This window comes from Pteropus medius, unplaced genomic scaffold (assembly GCF_902729225.1).
Source record: "Pteropus medius unplaced genomic scaffold, Ma_sr-lr_union100, whole genome shotgun sequence".
NCBI classification, from domain to species: domain Eukaryota; kingdom Metazoa; phylum Chordata; class Mammalia; order Chiroptera; family Pteropodidae; genus Pteropus; species Pteropus medius.
This window is the reverse complement of record NW_024344378.1, coordinates 49,673,956-49,690,455: the sequence shown is the minus strand read 5'-3', so window position 1 is coordinate 49,690,455 and position 16,500 is coordinate 49,673,956. Positions and strand designations below refer to the sequence as shown.

General features: G+C 39.4%; 1 protein-coding gene and 1 pseudogene across 10 annotated transcripts in view; one reads left to right on the top strand and one right to left on the bottom strand.

Annotated features, from left to right (window-relative positions):
* The window catches only part of KCNMA1 (potassium calcium-activated channel subfamily M alpha 1), a 686,119-nt gene that overhangs the window by 628,771 nt on the left and 40,848 nt on the right, over nucleotides 1–16,500 (top strand). The gene's annotated exons all lie outside the window — the stretch shown is intronic.
* Nucleotides 9,596–9,714, bottom strand: LOC120610155 (uncharacterized; annotated as a pseudogene).

Genomic DNA, 16,500 nt, shown 5'->3' with positions numbered 1-16,500 from the left:
CCCTCCAGGCTTCATGACCCTCAGCCACAGTTACACTGAATGATGTCCACATATAAATGGACGCTCTCCTTTGTACATTTCAACAAAGGTCAAGAGCCTCGAGCAGGGAATGACATTGTACATGGAAGTGTGGCCATAGTCATTGGGGTGACAGTATTAATTGAGGCACCCTAAAGTCTGAGGTAACTTTTACAGTTCCAGAGAAGAAATGTTGACTTCTGTTTGTCTTCAGGGAGACCACGTGGATTAGGACCTCTAAATTATTGGGTAACAGAAATCAGGATTGATTAGGCCCTTTCTAATCTGAAACTTTGGGACAAAACCCACAAGATGGAATGTAATAAAGACCACTGAGCATTAAGTTTCAAATAATCACTAAAGACAGTCTGCATAAACGTCACTGATGGAAGCATAATTTATTTTGAGTAGTGATTATTTCATTCTGGTTGGTCTGAGAGGGACTGTGTCAAGAGCAATGAAGATTTGAAGGGAGGAATTGACAAACACGAGAATGTCGCCAAGGGGAAATGCTCGGACAACATGTCACTTGCCAAGCAGTTGAACAGGGCTAGCGGGCTGAAAGGGCCATTTTATCTTCTGCTCCATTGGACAAAACCAGGAGCGATAGCTAATGATTAAGGAGAACCAGATTTTATTCCCACATAAGGAAGACATTTCCAGAACAGAATGGGCTGCCTAAAAATGCAGTGAGGGTCCTATCACCACATGTCCGTTTGCCAAAGGAAATTTACTGACGTTGATCCTTGAGATGGGAGGGAAATTGGATGGGATGAGTTCTCTGGTACTTTATAACTGAGGGTCTCTGGTATTTTCTTGATTTTTATGACATAGGGATCTGTGTTTTAGATGATCCAGATTCTTACTCCATTGGGAGAGCTATGGTGTTTGCTGGGATTGGGGTCATAATGGCTCTTTCAGTGGAAGCCTTCACATCCTTCTCGAATGGTACTGTTTTTGTGTCTAAGGTGGGGGAGTGGCCTGCGTTGGAGTGAGCAGCTGCACATCTGGTTTTTCCATTACTTTGACAGACCACCCCTATCTTCAACTCCCATGTCACCCTTCAACACCTGCCCTTCCCAGTTTTCTCCCTTCTTACACTCCCTCAAGCCTTGCTTCCCGCACACCCAGGTTGCTCTTCTCTTGCAAATATACCTATACGCCTATCTTCACATACATTCTCTCTCCCTGAAATCAGACAAGCATTTTTTCAGCTGCTCGCATGTAACATTTCATTACCACAATATTCTCTCTCAATTCTGAAATGGTGGTGTGAGAGAAGCCATTTCTCTTTATACCCACCGAACGAACAAAGCTCAGTGCTAAAATATTTTTCTTCAGTTGTAACTGAAACTGCTATTGGCTTCAGTCCCAAAAACCAGAAAGACAATTATACTTAACTGTTTAGAGATTTATAAATACCACAGTGGAGTAGCCTCTAGGTAGTAACTTTAGATACCCAACCCAATAATTTTCTTTTATTGGTTTGTGATTTAGATCTTATTTTGAGTCCTCTATAATAAGAGTAGTACATTTCATTAAAAGAGCTTACTAAACAATAAAGAAAATCTGGCTTAGGGCTCCACGCAGGTCTCAAGTACCGAGAGGGGCCGGCCCTGTTACATTTCTTCTGCGGACATCACAAGACAAATCTCAGAGCAGTGGTGCAGATGTATTTCTGCAAAGCAGCAATTGTAGCTGTTTTCTAAATGACTTCAACTTTTTCCTACACAGCGTATTTCACCACATGAGAGATTTTCTTAAGACAACCATTTACTATTCTGGTAATAGATTTCCAGCGAAGGAAACAGGGGAAAACAACAGCAACAACAACCACAATAGCTATAGCAAGAGACCAGGAAACCTGGACCACTTTCTTCACCTGCGGAGGATATGAGGCCCTTCGTAAATGAAGGTCTCCCTTGGGGAGTGGATGCGGGGAAGAAAAAGTAAAAATGGACAAAATAACTTTTTCTTTCCAACTGCATGCAGAGCAAAGTCACCTTCCCACTCGAGCTCTGCCCAACTTTGGATGACTGCAGTGAAAGGAAATGTTAGCTTCAAAGACGGAAAACAGATGTGGATTGGTGTTGGGGTTGGGCTGAACTCATTGTCCTAACATCAGGCTTTCATGAGCTGCTTCACTCCTTAAAACTTGTGTGCCTAGTTAAAGCTCCTTTTAAAAAATTATAATTATTTTTTTTTTCAGGTGAGTCATGTACCAGGCACATTCATACACAATAGCTCATTTAATCTTTCTGTAACGTGCTGAGACAGAGGTTATTTATCTCCATTTTACAGGTGAGAAAACAGGGCTCAGGAAAATTCAGAAACTTGCCCAGAGTCACATAGCTAGTCAAGAGAACATGGACTTGATCCCCAAACTGTCTGATTCTAAAGCCTGTGCTTTTCTCACCACATCAGTCTGTGCCATAAGACAGAACAAGGGTTATTGTGATGAGATCAGACCTGAATCTATATTTCCGCTTTTAAGGGTCATGGAAGCATGCCTAGAGACAAACATTCAGGGAAATGAATGCTCTCAAGACATGCCATTCCAACTCTTACACTGTTCCTTGCAAGGGCGGAAGTTTGTTTTAAATATTCTTGTCTTTGTGTGTCCCCATTTTATGTGGCCCTGGCCCTCCCCATTCCAACAGACACTAGGGTTCTCTTTATCCCAGTCTTCCTTGTGACAAACCTGGACAAACAAGAGAAGAGAGATATTGCTTTTTTTTTTTTGTCCAGAAACTTACAAAATATTTCCAGGTTTTATCTACTTATCCCATGCTCCAGGTAGAAGTTTCCATGGAAGGCAGTAGATGATAATACATAGACTACCCCATCCCTCAAAGCCTAGGATTTCAAGTGGCATGTTACACTCAGAGAATGGTCCAGATAAATTGTCCTATGGAAGGAAATTGCAGATGTATAATTGGAAAAAGGTAAAAGAATTCTTGTAATCACATGGACTCTTTAAAGCCCCTGATGAGATTCCAGACAGGGACGGATTGGTTAACAGTTCTTTTTCTGAGCATCAGTTTGGTTTATACCCTTATGCCTGAGATTAGTGTCCCTGCTTTTCCCATGTTCCATGCCATTCTGATGCTAATCAGATCCATAGGCAAACGCGATGTAGACATCACAATATAAGTAGTATGGTATAACTTAAATGCACGTATTTGACAATACTGGGTCTAGAATATTCCAGAATACCTTGCAAAATGCCAGGTGTGAATCATTTATAACTTCTGAGGCGTGAATTTAATCCACATGCTGTGAAGGCAGTATGCATGCCTCAAGCTAGCAAATGAGCCTAGACAACCATCCAATGCATTTTTGTCTTTATTCTTTTTTTAAAATTATATTTAATTTAATTTTATTTTAGTTTCAGTATACAGTACAATGGTTAGACATTTATATAATTTATAAAATGATCCCCTCGATTACCCTAGCACCCATCTGGTACTACATGGAGCCATTACAATAATATTGACTATATTCCCTATTCTGTATTCTATATGCCTGTGGCTCTTTTGTAGCTACTAATTTGTACCTCTTCATCCCTTCACCTTTTTCACTCATTCTTTTATAGGCAAAAACTCATGTAAACTCCTAAAACCTTTTTTTTTTTTCTTAAAAATGGCCCTTGAAAAATACACCAACTGACTTATAAATGATTTTAGTTCTGGATTTATAGAACACATAGGGGTATGAATTGTCCTAAGTACTTCAATAAAATGTCCTGAGAGAAGTTATTCCTCAAATTCTAGATCAGTATCATAGTCATTGGGCATCCTGTTACGTATCTCCAGTAAAGATTTTCTACCAGATATTGTGTCACATGGATGTCACCACACGATGTGTTATGAGAAGGCAGAGGTTGCTTTGGGCTGGGGATGTTTTGCTGGGGGAGCTCCAGAGTAAGTGGATTTGAATTTGAAAGTAGGTATAATTATCCAAAGTAAAGGGGCAGGTGGAAGAGACCAAGGCTGAGTGAGAGAAGGCACATAAACAGGAAAGTCCAAGTGTATTCAGAGAGGGACCCTTGGCTATGTGTCCACTGATGATATAACTGAGAGGGCTATAAGGTCTCAGGAAAATGATTACAAGTGAGGTCACTGTTCAGTTGGATAGGCCCTTAGAAGAAAGGGCCTATCCTGTTATCTTACTGACTTCCCCACTTTCATCAATGGTCAGAAATAAATGCTTAGCACAGCACTTCACACCTAGTAGTTGCTTGGTAGAGGTTTGTGGAGTGAGCAAATAAATGATTTAATCCTGGCATCTGTTGTTTGCAGCCTACTTTGTCTTCGTTTGACCTCAAATAACATAAAGCACTTTGATATGCTTATTAAATACTACATCTTTTCCTTCCAGGCTTCAGTCACTCTCTATTCACTGATAGCTGGACACTGGCAAGAGTTACAAAGATGGAAGATGTTTAACTTGTCAGTAAGAGCTGTGGTCAGACTTGTCCAAGCATTTTCTAGTATAACACTTCACATCCTGTTAGCCTTTACTGATAGCTCCTGATTCTAAACCATTTATTGGTTTCACTCCAGGAACTATTGCACAGTACCAGCCCAGGGCCTAAATCTGCTGTAGGATTGAGACCTACAATAGTTCAATAAAGGGCAGAAAACATCTCTACTTTCTGCTCCAGGAAGCTTTGAATGGTTCCTGAGAGCTTTTCTAGCCACGTAGATATGGACACTCCTCTCAGCTGCAGACTAGCAAACGACACTCTCACACCTGGTCAGGAGAAATACAGTGGATAAGTTGTGTTGTTCTAGTTTATGATGGTGAATCACAACGGGGCTGTCAAAGTGACAACACAATCAATTGTGTAGGGTCAAAGAACCAGGTTTTCAGCCCTACTTCTGTGAAGTTATGTGTTATTAGACTCTGAATAAACACTCCATGATTTCATTTCTTCATCTATTAGATGAAGATGTTAAAGTGGCCACACCTAAATACCCTGAGGAAGTGTGTGTGAATCCAGTGATGATGGCTGCAGAAGGGTTGATAAAACATCAAGGATTGTAGAAGTAGCACTTTGCCGTCAAGTTTAACCGTGGCACATGTGGGCTCTAGAACTAGCAGCTTGGGTTTGAATGCCAGCAATGTCACCTACTAAGCCTGGCACAACTATTTAACCACTTTGCCCCTGAGTTTTCTCACTAAGAATACTGAGACTAATTGCACCTGGCTTATCAAATTTCTGGGAGTAGGAAATGAGATATAAGGCTTTCTCTAATCCATATTGTACCTTTACATGAGTCAGAAAAAGTCATTCCCTTCTCAAGACACTTTTATTCCATCCATTGACAAATTCTCTTATATACTGATTATATTTGTGCAATACATTTTTCTGCCATACTTCAGGAAAAATATGGTAATAAATATGCAAATATATCATGTCCATGATATGAATGATACCCACTTAGATGAGCTGTTGTTCACTGCCCAACCATGCATGCCAGTCCTGAATGAATGGATAAAAGCAGTTAGTACCTAGGATGTACCTAGAGATCAAGCAATATTAACTTTTATTATTATTATTATTATTATTAGATAATTTTACCATTTTCTTTTATTTGGTCCCCCAAAATAACAAATAGTAAGTTGGTGTTATCCATTTGTACCTAGCAGCCAGAATTATTGTTGATTCTGCTTATCAATATATATGCATAGCAAATAGATAATGATGGAAACGAAGACGTCCTTGGAAAGTGAGTAGTTCAGGTAACATAAACTTAGAAAAGCCTCCAGAGGAGTTGAGGAAGAACTGGTGCAGATCGAGTGACCACTAGGATTTTTCCTTCATAGACAGGCTAGTGTGGTACCGCACAGTGGTTCGGCTCTGTGAAGCAGAGAGGCTAGGCCACAGCCAGCTCGCTGACAGAAGACCTCATCCTGTTCACTGTATGACAACTGGTTATGGCAAGAACCCTGAATTTTTGGAGAAATGACAGCAACCCAGAGTTGCTTACTTTGCTATGGCAGAATAGGGTTCATGCTGTTCTAGCAAGATGACAGGTGGCACCTGGCTTCCCTCTTTGGCCTCTTTTTCCCTGAAAAAAAGTAATTTTGACCCTCAGTCAAGAGACTTGGGAAATTATTAGTTCTTAGTCTTGGATCCTTTTAAATAGCTAATAAATGATGGATTTTCTCTCTGGCCCTCCCTTTGCCTCCTCTAGATTTATGCAGAAATATACCTAGCTCAGTGGTTGTACCACCTTAGATGCACATTGCAATCAACTTTTAAATTGGTTATAGGAACTTTTAAACCTTTCCATGCCCAAGCCACATCCCAGAGCAATTAAATTAAACCCTGGGTATAGGATGCAGGCATCAGAGATTCTGACCTGTAGCCCAAGGTGAGAAGCACAGGCCTAGCTTCATTTTTACGCAAGGTAATCATCTATGATGCTTTTACTTGAGCTGCTCATTCACTAAACTTAATTCTCCAGAGAAGCAGCAGCCTCCAAAGGGTGATTGATTGCTGGGAAGTTTGGAAAGCATAAAATGGGTGTTATGAAAATGCAGGGTATATGAGAAATGAACTTTGGCTAATAAACTTCCAGGTTGTTCCCAACCTTACACCATCCTGATCCAGAAAGAGCAGCGCAAATGAACCAGGGGGATGTGCATGCAAGGGATCAAGGCAAGTGGGTGCAGGTAGTACTCTGAATGCCTAATGGGCATAGGAAATGGAAGAATTTTGAAAATTAATCAGATCGTGGGTCTAAGGACAAGCAAAGAAGGTAAGTAATGAACATGTCAGGGTTGAAGTTTCACATTTAATCTATAAACCTACTTTTAATAGGCCCCATGTGATTATAAATTCATGGTGGCTTTCTATTTATTGGGATTATATGAGGTGGTTCCACATTTCTAAAGGAAGTCCAGGTGTGTGTCTTTGTTTATCTATTTATTTATTTATTTGCATTTAGAATAATGAAGAATTTTTAAAGGAAACCCTCCTTCTTAAGAGCATTAATTATATACCATGCAAGGAAGCAACCACCTCTGTATTATGAAATATTAAATCAAAAAGCCTCCCGCTCCATGATGTCCCACAGATAAACACAGCAGTATTTTGAAGCCCCTCTTGGAGCTGTTTTGCCTGCAAATTTATTGTTTTGTCTCCATTTTCAGAAAGCCCTGTTTTCTGTGAAGTATAGCACTCTAGGTAGTTTTTAAGGCGCAAAGTCCTCTGGAGTTGCCTGTGTCGGCAACAACTCTTATGTAGATGGCACACGAGGGATGGCGCGTTGATCGGCTCCTTTAAGATGACAAATGGGCAGAGAGTGTTATTGTCTTTGATTGCACGCCTTACATCATCTGTATGTAGGAATAAGAGTGTTATACTTTATCTTTAGCCATTTTATAAATATTTAAGTCTTTATAGTTGCCTAAAGATATTAAAGCATATTTTACAGTAGTCGGAATATAAATATTATATATAGCGTAAGATACCAAAGTAGTTTAATGAATTCATAATTTTCTGTTCACATTTATTGGAATGTGCTTTATGTTCCAAAAGTTCCATTTAAAGAATAAGATACCATTCTGCTTCCTGACAACACACCAATTGTTGGCGGATGTTTCGGGCGGGGTCTCAGTGCCAGTGTCTATAGAGGCTTTCATTAGGAAGCAGGGAGGCAGGAAGTCAGGGCCCTGGGATATATTTCTCAATCCCTACATTTCAAAATACATATAAATAACTTTTCGAATAAACAATTCTGGTGCTTATTTAAATCATAAAGCGTTCCAAATACAAAACTTTTTATAGCCCCTTTCCTCTATTTCAAGGAGATTAATTCGAAAAAACATAAGGACAATAGAGATGTGGTTTGTAATTTTCTTGTCCTCCCCACCCCACCCCCTTTTGCAAATAGGGACAAAGGCCTCGTTGGCCAGTATACAGCCTGAATCAGGGTATTGATTTGGACAGTGACTTCCTAGTGCACCCTGTACATTTCTCCCTAAGATAAAGAGTTTCAACTTGTTCTTTTATTTTACTAAATGCAATGGAGTGACAGAGAGAATATTACTGCACCTCTTTTCAATTTTCCAGTAAAATGTAAAGACTTTCCTCTTTAATATTTCACAAAGTTTCTCCAGCTCCCAGCGGGAGTCCATGCTGGGCAATGTTTGCTAATTACCAACAACAAAACTAGACATACAACGCTGGTAAATTACCTGACCCTTTCTATTTTAATGAGACAACAAGGATTTCGCGAAGTGATGTTGTTTCACTGGTTAATGGTGTCAGCAATGTTGTAATTGTGGGTTGAGACACATTAGCTGAACAACCACATGTAGAAAGGGCTTTCTCTCCACAAGCCCTTTGGAGACTAGAACCATATTATCATTAAGCCTTTGCCATTTGCATGCTGCTAATCACTTACTTTATTATCCCGCATATCCATTGTCTTTCTTTAATTGCTCTTTAAATTAAAATTAAAAATAGTTCTAAAGCCCACGATGGCTGGGATAGCATCTTGATTATGAAGATAACTTCAAGCAAATGGAACAACTGGTAACATATTGCCAGGATTATGAGAGAGTCCCACTGTTATGTACCATGCCTGCAGGCCCCAGGGGCCTAATCGTGGCGGTTTCTCTTCCTTTAGCCCTTACTGTTTGTTTAATAAATGGTTATTTATGGCCTTTTTGGCCATTATAGCAACTTTGGAGAAAGTACATCCTTCTCATTGGTTTGGACACTGAAATTTCATTCTCTCTGGGCAAAGGTTTAAAATTGAATTGAAAGACAGGATCTACATGAGAGCTTGTGAGGGCCTCTGAAGAGAGACCCTCTTGATTCTCCTTGTAGTTTATTCTGTAAGAGGTTACCTTTTAAATTTGAGGTCATGAAAGAAGTATAAACTTCTGCACTGAAAGGGACCTTAGAGTCATCCCCATTTTACAGATGAAGAAACTGAGGACCAGAACAGTTGCCATGACTATGATCACACAGCAGGAGATGAACCCAGATTGTCATTAGCGAGTGGAGTGGATGCAGGGCTCCTGGAGGGAGGATCGTGTCTTATGGGCTACTCCTGAGAGGGAAAACAATGTCATGTCTTGTGATATGCAAGCTGCATGGTTGCCGTGGTGCAATGCATTTGGTATATGTCTCTTGCATGCATGTATCAGTGTATTTGTTGATATAAACTATGTGCCGGGATACTGGGAGAGAGGGCTGTGTCTTCCATTTCCTTTATTTAAAAAACTCATGGGTGACTGCAGTCATTCCTGAATGTTGAGGGATTAAACTCAGAATTATCATGGTTCTAATACTAAACATGATGCCCCAGAAAAAGGGTGATCGGTTTTCCAGAGCCAGAAGGGATTGAGGTATTGCCTTGTCTGCCTCGATTTTACAGATGAGAAAACCGAGTTTGGATGAGACATTGAATCCCTCTAAGTTCTGGCGGGGAGTTAGGTCTGAAATCTATGATTTTTAATTCTCTGACCATTTCTCTTGTCAGCAGTACCAGTCTATTGTTGATATCCTCCTCCTCATCATCATCATAAATAAGTTAGTACTTCCCCGCCTCACCCCCTACTGTACCCGGTCTTCCTAGGTGGTCTCCCATCCAAGTACTAACCAGGCATGACCCTGCTTAGCTTCTGAGATCAGACAAGATCGGGTGTGTTCAGGTTGGCATGGCTGTAGACAATAAGTGAGTACTTTTAAAGTGTGTGCTTACTCTGTGCCAGGCACTGTTGTAAGCACTTTACCTGTATTATTTAACTTTTTAATCTTCATGACATATTACTCTCCCATTTTACAGATGAGGAGATTGAGCCACAAAATTTAAATAAATTGCCCAGATCATAAAACTAGAAATTGAACGAAGCAGCACTTAAACTCATACAGTTTAGCTCCAGAATTAAAGCTCTTACTCATGACGTTATGGCTCATTTCAGGTTATGGTCCAACAATATTGCTCATGGTATAAACAGAATTGCTCAAAATCAGACTAGCACCAATCAACCTCTTCTTTAATGAGAACTCTGTGTGTGTGTGTGTGTGTATGCCTGACCCCAAAGATCCCAGTTATATAGTCATCTGCCAGCATAATATAAATGCAGAAAAGCCTTTAAAACTTAAAAGAAAAAATGTACAGTGCTTTCTTTTCAAGGATGATCAAATGTTTGGAACCTTGGTTACTATCTTGGGCCAAGCGTTCTGTCTCTAGAACCTTTCAGAGACAGCTGGCTGAATGTTGTCGGTGATGCGATTCTGCTTTTCCTGAACTGCATGGCAATGCCTTGGATCACTTGACAAATCCATCCTTTACAGCTACTTAATTTTCTGTGCGCTTAGATATGGATGTTTTAGTTTGCTTACGATTTCGTAGCTCTGGTTTTTGCTACACTGGCCATTGATTCATACTAAACCAAACAACTGGGGCCCATTTGGCATTTGGTGTTTTAGATGTAAAAGGACATGACAAATGCTGAAAAACAAAGCCCATGGCACTGAGAACATAAAGAAACTGTTTATAATGTAAAGGTGGTTACATTTTCAGTCAATCTATCACTTTAATGAGCTCTTTGCATTTCTTTGATTAATGTTCACAAAGGGGGGAGAAAAAAATTGATGTAATGGAAACAAAATGATATGTATATAGTCTTGGCAGCACAAGGGAGGTTTCTGTGTGTTTTATTAGTATCCACTTCATATCACTGTCTTGCAGTGTATATGTCTACCTTTTCCCTGGCATAGTATGCCTCTAGTTTACTGGAAATATGACCCAGCATGAAAGAGGAGATCCTATATTAATGGCAAAACAGTCTTTGTCCTCTGGTGGTGGCAGCAAAAAGGGAGGGTCCAGAACAGGAATTAAGAATTAATAATAATAACAGTAAAGAAAAAGCATACATACTCCATCCCATATTGAAATGAAGGATCCAATGAGTATTGAGATAAAAAAAAAAGGAGAACATAAAAGATGCTTCAAAAACATTAAACATTAGTTTCTAGTAATCACTACACAATTAGTAGTGATTTGTGCAGTTTAAGATAGTGAATAAAGGGAGTGGATTGATTCTTCATGAAGTAACTAAATGTGGGGAGAGAAATTAGTTAAGGCAGTCCTTCTGGAGAAGGTGACAGAGGGGCAGGAGCTGGGATGGGAGGGAAGAGAGTGGGCAGATTTTCTGAAGCAGGTAAGGGTTGGTTGGAGCAGGGATGAGAATCAGCGAGTGCCAGTCTTCTGTGATGGAAGCCAGCTCTGACTGCTCCTCCTCTCAGCCAAGTGCATGGTACCATAGATTCCCATGCACTCTTTAGAGTTACATGAGCTCTCGGCACCCTTAGCTCTGAGATTGAGCAGTTCTTATAAAATGGTGGGAAGTTGAAATAGCAGAGAGGTGAGAACCCTGAAAACTCTTTTATGGTCTGTTCTTCTAAGGCCCCTTAATCTGTAACTTCTGACTGGTCACTTCCATCCTAGAATCTTAGTTTCCTCAACTTCTAAAGAAAGTGGGTTCTCAAAATGACCTTTAGGATCCTTACAGTTCATCAAGGTGAGTCTATCCACTGTAACAACCAGCTGCTCTTAGCCCATAAAGATCACATAAGGTTCAAAGTTTCAGTTTTTTTTCTTCTATTAGTTTATAATTTTGGTAATTTTTTTTCTTATTGCATAAATAAAATATTTTGTTAGAAAATTTAACAACAACGTATAAGCAAAAAGAAGAAAATATTCATTCTCTATAATTTTACCATTCAAACATAAGAAAGTAGACACATTAGTTTTGTTTCTATATGTATAAATACTTTCTCCCTCAAAAATGGATTGTACATATTTTATGTGATCTGTGTTTGTCCACAAATATTTTATCATGGTCATTTTCCTACGTCATTAAATAATTTTCTGCATTTTTTTAGTGGATGCATACTCAACAATCAATTTTCTAAAACCTAACATTCACATTGTTTTCTTTTTTTATGTGACTTTTTAAATTTTTACTAAATTTATTAGAGTGACATTGGTTAATAAAATTAACGTTTCAAGTGTACAATTCTATAATATATAATCTGTATATTGCAATGTGTGTTCGTCACCCAAAGCCAAATCTTCTTTCATTGCTGTATAATTGAGCCCCCTTTACCGTCTTCTACCCCTTTACTCTTTTCCTCTGGTAACAATCATACTGTTGTCTGTCTCTGAGTTTTTGTTTGTCTTGTTTACTTATATGTTGCTTTCTGTTTTATATCCCACATGTTAGTGAAATCAGATGGTTCTTGACTTTTTCTATCTGGCTTGCTTTGCTTAGCATGATTATCTCAAGATCCATCCCTGTTGTCGCCAAAGGTAGTATTTCATCTCTTCTTATGGCTGAGTAATATTCCATTGTATATATGTACCACTTCTTTTTTAAGTTGTGAGATAAATTAGGAGGGGGTAAAAAGCAACTGAGAAGTTGTGGAGAATTCACTGTGACACCATGAGCTCTTGGGCAAATGAAGACATTGCCAGGTTAATATTCGGTTTCTTTTCAAATCTGTAGTCTTAGTTGTATTTAAGTTGTGACTAGCTTTGTCTTTTTTTCCTTCCTTCCTTCCTTCCTTCTTTCTTCCTTCTTTCCTTCCTTCTTTCCTTCTTTTTTCCCCTCCTCCCTCCCCTCCTGTTTCATGTGTGTGAGACTTGTCTAAGTGCTGAATGTATCTTATGAAATGTAATGGGCAAATAACTGTAGAGGACTTCGATTGGTTGGTTTAGTTCAAATCAAAAACTCAAACTCTAAACAAGATGAGATACTCTACTCAGGGGGTAGAACCAGCTTCCCAAGGCATTCCTCAAAGACAGTCTCTAGAAAACAGGACTGTTAAATGTATCAATGTTACTTATTATAAATTAAGAAATGGAGGGGTGGGATATTGGCTCAAGTCTTGTTCTTGGGCACTGGAAGTGAACAAAAATTCTCAAATGAAGATATAGTCACTTGTTTCAATAGAAAATCAGACATGCATGAGACATTTCACCAAGAAATGTTGCTGTACTATTTGGGTCATTTTGGTTGCAAGAGATAGAAATCAAGCTCAAAAAGGCTTAAGTATAAAGGGAGTCATTTACCTGGGGTGCTTCCAGCTTAGGCACTTTTCAGCCCAGGAGCTTAAATGATGTTAGAGCTCGGTGTAATTCTCTTCACCTCTTTATTCACTTGCCCATGGTGGGCTAAATGGTCATCAGCAGCCCCATCCTTACATCCTTCTGGCTTTGCATCTGCAGTATCTTTAACATCTTTTATATAAGGTCCTGAGGAGATCACAGATTGGCCCCAGTTTGGAGTACAGGCCCATCTCTAAATTAGACACATGGCCAGGATGTTGGAGACCGACCATTTGGCTGTAAAATGAGACTATCTTGCTTCATGTTGCCATCCTGTGGCCAGGGTGGGGACAGGGTTGTTCCCCACACCACCACCACCACCAAACACTGTGGAATGGATGCCTCATGTAGACAAGGAGTTAAAGCGGGACAGATAACAAGTATCAACTATCCTGGCTCTGCCACCAACTGGCTCCGTGACTTTAGATACAATAATTTCACTGCTCTGAGCCTCAGTCATCACCTGTAAAATGGAGAGATTGATTTGAGGATTTCAAAATCTCTTGCATCTCTAATGTAGAATGATTGGTAAAGAAGCAAAAGAGACCCAATGATATGTTTTAGGTTTTTCAGAATTGCCTATTTACACGGTTTCTAAGCTCTGTCTTTAGGCTCTGGGTAGGGGATAGTTATCAGCTCTAAGCACATGGGTTATTTGGAGTAAAGCAGATAACAGTTGAAATTGGCAGAGGAGTTCCCTTTACATCGATCTCTACCATCATGTTGGGGGCTCCTAAGTGAAAAGCGGTCAGTTGGGCAGTATAGGGGGAAGCTGCTTCTTTGGTAAGTAGTCATATTTTATTGAGTCAGCACTGTTCAGTTGCCTGGCTTTCATGATTCAGGGCTCAAAATTTGCAGAAAGCCCCTGAAAACTACTATGAAAAAAATATTATAAGGTTAAATTGAGGTTTTTCTGTGGCCAGATTTCTCTTGCAGACTTTTCCAAAAATCTCTTTCTCGAACCAAGCTTTTACAGGTGGATTCCACCCCACTCCACCCATATACACACACACACACACACACACACACACACACACACACAAGTTAGAAAGCAGTGTGCTTGTATACATGGAATTTTCTTTACTTCAGCTGCTGAAGAATTTGTTGGAATACATACTGCAAAATGACTGCTGTGGCTATTACTGTACTTGCTCAGGGGAGCTATTCAAATGCCTCATTTATTGGAGCTTAATAGATTAAAAGTCCAAATTGAGTCTCATGATATAAGCCTAATCAAGTTCTAATCTGCATAATTTTCCCATAAGCAGCAATGGGAAATTTGGATAATTTATGTTTCAGCAGTTGCCAATCATGTGTTAAATGGCATTGTTGCATTTACTTATCAAAATATTTTTATTGATCTTCACTTCATCTGACATTTGGCTTTGGGATTTTTTTTCCTGACATTAACAGGAAATTTAATTCATCTCATAGATGATGTCATATGAAATGTTTCTCTTGATTTTAACGTGTCTTTATAGATCATTTTTAACAGTGATCTTTCCGTTTTACAACTTCGTATTGAATACCTGTCTCAGCAAACCTAGATGACTCGGCCTAATTTATTTCCCTAGTTTCACATAGCATATGGATTTCTAACCATCATTTATATGCACACAATAAAAGATAATTTGGCCCACCATTTAGACCAATTTCTTTATGTTAAGTCTATGAGGTTGGGGGAAGCACTTACCTCCGTTCCTCCATCTATTCTAGGGGAGATGATTGATGAGAATTTCCATCTCCCTCACTCCCAGCAAAGGCTTGGGGATTTAACTAGGGAAGATTTAGAAAGTACTTTGTGTTTTCCTCCATGGAAAAGTACTGTAATAAAGCATTTATTATATATACTGAGTTGTGCATACTACCAAACAAAAGCAAGTTAAGCATAACTACAATGGGTCCCCATTGTTATCTACTATTGTTTAAAAGTGAAAACAATAAAAGAGTAAGACTGGCTCTGGCCTCAAACTTGCCTGCCAGGGTTGGTACGTGAAAAGTATAGATCGTCACACACAGACGGAAGGCAGCATGGGCTCTGGTCAGGCTGCCTGGCTATAGCTCTCAGATCTGCTGCTACTCATCAGCTGAGTATGCTTGAGAAAGTTTTTTGACTGCTCTGAATTTTATTTTTCATATCTACAAAATGGGAATATTAACAGTTCCTGCACTCATAGGGTTGTTGTGATGAATAAACGAGGTGGGCCCATGAAAATCCTAGTACAGCTCTGCCATATGCTAAGAAGCAATATGGCATTGTGGTTTAGAGGAGACTCTGGAGCCAGTTTATTCGGGTTGAATTCTAATTCCTAGATGTATGCCTCGGAGCAAAATGCTTACCTTTACTGTGCTGGTTCCTCATCTGTTAAATAGCAGTATCTGCATAGGATGGTTTTGAGAACTAAAGTTATTCAGAATTTAGTACATAGTAAGCAATCAATAAATGTTGGCTATTTTTTTTTTTCTTGAGGTTCAACTTAAGCCTGCCTACTTCATTCTCAATTATCTTAATCGGTCTAGACGTAGAATGTCCTTGCATTTCCATTAAGTTCCATAAGGGCTATGACATCTAATGTTTTTCATTTTCTAATGCGCTCGTGTCTGCGTTACCCTGGAACCCTTTTCTAGCTATTTCCTCTGAGCCGCAGCCTTTCTTCTCTTGCAACCACAGGGTGCCTCTTAGATGCTATGCGTGTGTGCGTGCATGCAGCAGGTACCCAAAACAATTAATAAAATTGAAACCTTGGTGATCTCCTTGTTATCCCAGTATGTCTTCTCCTTGTACTTCTTGGGAACAGGTCAAATATTTATATTAAATTCTTTGATTCGAAGCCATCCTAATTGAAATGCCCTTGTCTAATTTAAATAAAGGTGACTTAACCTTTTAACAACTTCCCTGGCAGAGGCTGAGTGCTGCCAACCTCTGGAATAACCGATATCATGAAAAGAACATCAGACACGACTAATTTCGTTCACCTGAACCCAAGAGTAACGCATGTGATCAGGAATACAAATGCCGAAAAAGACTGGAGAGAGTCGTGAAAAACATTTTAGGAGCCTGAGAAACAAAAAAGGAATGTGTGAGCCCCTAAATAATGAAGGAAGTGGGAGATTAGCTCTAGAACAGAAGACTCCAGAGAGAATCTTTAGTTGCTATAAGGAATTAAGAACCTTTCATACATGAAGACCAACAACCAGTTTTTCAATGTACCTAAAGAGAATCCTAGCTATCTCCATATTAAAAATCCTCCTACCTTAAATATTTTGAATTATATTTTTATCACTGAATGGATCTGATTATTTCTTCCTTCCTTCCTTCCTTCCTTCCTTCCTTCCTTCC